This window comes from Helicoverpa armigera, chromosome 11, assembly GCF_030705265.1.
Source record: "Helicoverpa armigera isolate CAAS_96S chromosome 11, ASM3070526v1, whole genome shotgun sequence".
Lineage (NCBI taxonomy): Eukaryota > Metazoa > Arthropoda > Insecta > Lepidoptera > Noctuidae > Helicoverpa > Helicoverpa armigera.
Window position 1 is genome coordinate 2657278 of NC_087130.1, and position 6858 is coordinate 2664135.

The window sequence follows — 6858 nt, forward strand, 5'->3', positions numbered from 1 at the left end:
ACCCTGAGAAATCGAGGGCAACTCTTGAATAATGTAGGCACGCACCAAGTCAAAACCAGACATGTAGTGTATTTTTGAGGGTACTGGTAAACAGTGAAGGTTTGGACATGACACAGAGTGTATTTTTGAGGGTACTGGTAAACAGTGAAGGTTTGGAGCTGATTTGATTATGGAGACCACAGAAAGTCGAGGGAACTCCTGAGCGATATGTTGCAACTCTCACGTGTTTGGGCTTATTTTATTCGTATTGACGAGAACTTTTCACAAAAGTTAAAAATAAAGACTTTTTTCAACAAAAAAAAAAAACAACTTCTAAAAACAACAAGAAAACTGTTAACTTAACTAAAACATACTGTTTAGGAGATCTCTCGACTTTCTCACGTCTCCATCATCAGGTAAGCTCTAAACCTTCACTGTTTGATAGTATCATCAGACATTCATCTGAGAATCAAGTTTTAATCCTATGCATGCCTACAATTTCTGATAGTTGCCCTCGATTTCTAAGGATTTCCATCATCAAATCCTGACCTGATGACAATGGAAATAAACGGTGAGTATACTCTTTCACTACAAAAAAAAAATGATTTCTCAAATCCGTCAAACTTGGTCGTTTAAATTCCCCATTGAAATTAGGAAAATATTCGATGTTTAAACCTGATTTTCTCTAGATTCCCATGGTTCACATTGATACGACTAATGCCATAGTACATCAGAGCCTTATATCATTATACTGTGCTATATTTCGTTCGTGTCCGCCGTGGGTATGGTTACCAATGACCTTTGAATGATTTAAAATTTTTCACAGTTTAGAGGCCATTATATTTAAGAAGTGTTTCATATGAATTTCACTTTTAATTCAAAACTTTAATATCTATACGCGTTCATGTGAAAAAGGGTAGGTGGTAAGTTTATAATTATAAAAAATATTTTAGTAGCAAAGTGTAAGCAAAAATAATATTTTAATATTTTATGTAACTTCAAATTTATCATTTTCGCAATTTTTCCTTTATCTGTACTATATAACGTTGCTTCGTGCCGAATTTCAAGATTCTGAGTTCACGGGAAGTACCTTGTAGGTTTTGATTCCCTAGCGTGTGACGGAAATTCATCTAAGGTGTCGGTAAAACTGCTGTATCTGCTGATCGCGTTAACTTAGAAGTTTGATTTTTTCATTGCTTAAAGGGACAATAGACCTAGGTATTTGGTATAAATTTCAATTTGGTACCTTTATTCGTTCGTGAGAAATAAGGTAGTAAGTTTCATTTTATTAAAATATTTTTATTATATTATATAACAAAAAAATGTGATTTTCACAATTTTTCCTATATTTGCATTATATAACAATGTTTCATGCCAAATTTCAAGATTCTGAGTTTACGGGAAGTACTCTGTAGGTTTTGATTCCTTTGCGAGTGTCGAGAATTTGTTGAAAATATCGACATAATCGGTTGTATCCTTTGATTGGCTTGGCTTAGAAGCTTGATATTTTCACAGCTTAAAGGGACAATAGACCCGAGTATTTCATGTGAATTTCAGCTTGATACGTCCACGCGTTCTTAAGATAAAGGGTCTTGACAGACAGACAGACAGACAGACGGACAACAAAGTGATCCTATAAGGGTTCCGTTTTTTCCTTTCGAGGTACGGAACCCTAAAAATGGGCTTAGCGGAGACAGTAACGCTCCTCGTCCCCCACACAGCCGCATTTGGCACTCTACTTTCTTAGGAGATTTTAGGTTATCTAAGGTATCTCCGCTAGACATTTTGTTCTTCATGATTTTGATGCATTTTAGAGGTTTGCCACCCCTATGTTAGGGTGTTCACCCGAGCGGGGCGTATTAGCGTAATGGCAAATTGCCGGGACCAGGTCAACGATAGTTGCTGCCTTATACATGAACAACTTTCTTAGAATAAGAGTAAGCTCCTCGATGTTCTAGAATCCTGGTACTTTATTATTTCACAAAATATGCTGAACACCGCATCAAAATCATTTCAGCCAAACGTGAGATAATTGCATAGACACACACATACTTACCACACAGGTTAAACTGAGAACCTTTTTTTGAAGTTGGTTAAAAAATATATTTTCTGTCTTTCTGTAGGAAAATAATAAACGAGCTATACATAGTCTTTTTTACTCGCAATCCTTTATAAATCAGAACTATAAGTATACAAAGATAAAATAATATTTAATTTAAGCCAGTCTGCATTCGAGGCGAGATAAAACTCCTTTGTCGCTTTTGTTCTAAAGGGTTGAAACTCGAGGGAAATCAGCTGCTTGACTGAGAATACTTTCATTTTGATAATTTTGTAATTAAGTATTGATTCAGCTTAATAGCTTAATGGAAATAATCTTTTAATGGAGTACTTAAAGGTGTTCAAGATTTATGGAGTGACAAGGCGATTTTGCCTGGTATATTATTAAACAGCATTTTTTCATGTTACTTCTGAAAACTGAATCGATTACGATAAAAAATAATTTCTTAGATTGTCATCTCTATCTACATAATGAATTTAAAGTAGTTTTTATCCGGTTGTGCCTACCATCGAAACAAGGGCAATAAAAATAAAAATTAGCCACGTGTGAGTCGGACTCGCACATGAGGTGTTCCGTACCATTATTTATAAAATGAGCGAAAAAATCTGTATGGGAGCCCCCAAAATATTTATTTTATTCTAGTTTTCATTATAGTGGCAACAGAAATACATCATCTGTGAAAATTTCAACTCTCTAACTATCACGGTTCACGAGATACAGCCTGGTGTCAGACGGACGGGCGGACGGACAGAGGAGCGAAAACAATAGGGTCCCTGGGTACGGAACCCTAAAAACCACGCCAATATCTTATTATAAAGAAAACCTACTACACTGCCATTTTTACGGAAGTAAATCATCTCCTCCATATTGCTGGCAAAGGTATCAATTTATTCCAATATTTCTCAGTAATGTCACATACACGATTGATTTTATCTTCACATGTACTCACACTTACTTATCTCAGCGCGAATTGAGTTATGTAATGGAATCAATCAGAATATATCAGGAGAAATTACTGTCAAAGAAAGTGACGTATTTTGCGAAGTGTTAATAGATTTTGGAAATGCGATCGAAGATTTTGGAAATAATGAAAGCGTGACGTCACATCGTCTTATGAAGATGTGTAATGCTTTTATACTGGTGGAGTTTTCCGCGCGTATAGTTGCCACCAAATAACTCTGCAATTCTGAAGTAAGCCATTTAAATATTAGCCGTGGATAATCATGCCAGTTTGAATCTGCTTTAAGAGAGAAAATGAAGCGTCTTAAAATCGGCAGCGGAGTCCTTTTTTCACTTTGATCTGTCTAGATTTCATAGACATTTTTTTAACTGGTTCTCTCAAGATATTGAGTAACAATAAACACCATTTTACATGAAATACAATCAAGTTTTATATCAAGAATACTCCACGTACACTCAGTTTAGTTTTTGTTTAGAATTTAGTGTATAAACCCAGTTTTCAGTAGTTAAATCTTCATTCACCGAAACCTGACTTTAAATCTCTTACAAACATGATATTTCTTTCAAACTAAAACCTGACATTTACTGACGACGTTCCTCTCTTCGTAACTACAGTGTAAATACATTTGAATCATAATAAAACGTCATTTGCTTCGAACATAACGAGGCTGTGACGTCATACTGATGACGTATGCAAGTATGATGCAGATGTAGTGAAACTTAATGATCTGTTACGTTGAGAGAACAGGTTTATTTATGTAAGTTCATGTATTTGTTGGGTTGGTGCTTGATTTGTGTTTGTAGAAAACTCGAGTAAAATATGTTATAAAAATTACAAGCGACAAAGAACCTACCAAAAAAGCCGGTTAGCGGTTGTAGACTAGCGGATATTCTGCGCGACATAGTTCGAATGGTTCAGCGCTTTCACAACATCAAATTTCCCGCTTAGTTTTTCCTAGAGAGAAATCTGTCCTATGTTTTCATTACTTGCAGTACGAAACGAAAAAGGCTCTATACTCACTCAAAGTTTAAAGTGACGAACGAAAGATCTTTGTCTGTTTACATTACAATAAGTTCATACAACAATGCTAAAATCTAGACACGAACTGATAAAGAACTTGTTAAAGCTTTGTTCCTTTGGTCTAAACGCACCCCTACACACGTCATCAACACCACTTAATTAGCCTATTCCCAGCCTAATCTACTACCTCATTTGCACATCTCCATCAAAAATATTAGCTCTCTCTAACACGGTCATAAATCACACAGTCACACACACAGACACACATCCACATAGACACACACCCACTCATACATTTGATTGATTGTTAGTCATAAATATTGCTCCATAATACAGGTCTGATTTAGAGAACTGGATTTTATTGGGATTTAGTTCGTTATTAATTGATGAAGTAGATAGTGCTAATTGTCACAATGATGCATTGCGATTTGTTAAAAAATATTTTATTTTTGGAAAATACTTTCTATACCTTATTTTTAGAAATAGCTTTGAGTCTAATATACATTTCTAGATAATTATAGTATGGTAGTTTCTTTGTTTTTTATCATGTTACTCATGTCACAGTTTTTCACTGCGTACTGATTATGACATTAACGTTTTATGACTTTTTCCACTACAACTCTAAGGCTTTCCATCAAAATAGACAATAGAAATTAAAAATTAAAAGTGCATAATTATACATAGATACTTACTTTCTGAAAAATGTTACTGATTTATAACCTGCATGCATTAGAACTCTCTCAAACAACGACATACAATTTTATACTGTAGTCTGTTGGCACACAAAACAAAAGATGAAATACAGATAGGCACAACATTTTGGCGCGCAACTTTATATATGAGAATCAAGATACTCTAGATTTTAATTTAGATCGCAATGGTACACTGACAGTTTTTAAAAATTTGAAAGTAGTTTCACTACAGGTACAGTCAACTGCCCATCAGTGGTAACTGTCATGCACCTTAACTTAATAGTAATAAGTACGATTTTCCTATAAAACTGTTACCACTGACTTGCAGTTGAATGTACTAGAAAATACATCACTGTGTCATCAAAAGCCATCGATCTTGACATGTCAGCAAGGTTTGTCAATTCTTGTATGTTTTCGTTGATACTAAAGCCTACATTTATCATGTTTGATTAAGACTTCAAACGTGAAAAATGGGGGACGGCGGTGAAGGAAAACATTGTATGGAAAGCTACATACGAGTACATACTTTTTATCATGTTGATACTCTTTAATGTCTATGATAAAAATAAACCAGCTCTGTTAACAGAATTTATGTCATAATATAAATGTTTCTTTGTACTTCGTATGTTGTTGTTGTACTTTTGCAGTATTGTAGTAGTAGTAAGAACTCGATATTGAGTTTTAAGATAATAATATTTTCTGTAATACATACGTAACTACTCAGTAGCAACTTGTTTACTTCTTTGTATGTTGCTGCACATGAACATTTTATTCAGGTTTTCCAATTTTCCAATCTTTTCTAAAAGTCTACGCCAATTTTGTGAACACCAATTTCATACACAATATACCTAAACGAAGGTTTAAACATATTATTTTGTTCTTTTTCAAGACGAACAGACAGCTAATCGTAAGCCTAAAGAATGATGGGGTTCTCCGAAGCGCCATCAATTTAAAGCAAGATACGCGTAATATATTTAACATGTACCAAGCATCCAGAAAGGAGTATTTTAATGAGACTCATGCTCATAAAATATCACGTTTACCTCTCTAAATATAACTCAGTTAATTTCGAAAAATAATGAACGTGCAATCATGGCTGAATTCATTTAAATTTTCGGGCATTTTCAAGGAAATTTTCAATCATAATGTAGTAACAATGAGTTGAAATTCTTAATAATATGGTCAAAGTCAGTTTTTATTAAGTAATATAAAAATACTAGTTGTTCCCAGCGGTTACGCCCGCGTCCAAAAGCAACCGCTTCCCATACTCAGACAAAAAATAACTTATGTTCATTTTAAGGCCGATTTAAATGAAATTTAATCAGTCCAGTAGTTACTTTCGCATTTAAAATGTTAATAAGAACTTTACAAGTGTAACCAACTTTATAACTGTAACTGTCTTCGCGTCTACGTCCGCGTGGTCTCACCTCTGTTGGCCGGGATAAAAAGTACCCTATGTTTTAATCCAGGGTATCACCTATCTACACACAAAATTTCAACCAAATCAGTCCAGCTGTTATTGTGTGAAAGAATAACAAGCAAACATCCATACATAGTCACAAACTTTCACATTTATATTATTAGTAGGATTTGTGAACACTTTAATTTCAAACATCTGTTGACACACAAATCTAATATCAGTATTAATTTCGGTATCAAAGATGGCCTAAATAGCAAAGACAGTCTTAGAGACGCCCTCGTAAATATCTACCTCGATTTAGCAAATTATCCTTTGATTACTATACAAGATATTAAGACTGGTAATAATAAATTCATTTCAGAGTTTGATTCATGGAAAAATGACAAAATCCTTACTCGTGAAATAATATCAAGCTTATCTGTTCATCCAATATTTTTTAAATAAAAGTCTTGAGTTTTTTTCTTTATTTTCAACGAGAACTTCCATTCAAAGAAAAACATTTCAAGTATGCATTTAAGTATCGACGAAGATATATAAGCTACATGAGGTATATCTTATTTCTCAACGAAATTTCTGACGTTCATAAGTGTTTGTAAAGGCTTTGACTTAAAAGAGCCAAAATAATACAAATAATTACAATTTAGCCATCTCATACAAAAAACAATTTCTAAAACCTAAATAAACAAAAACGAACCCGCAACATTTTCTCAGTCGCCTGTTTTGATAC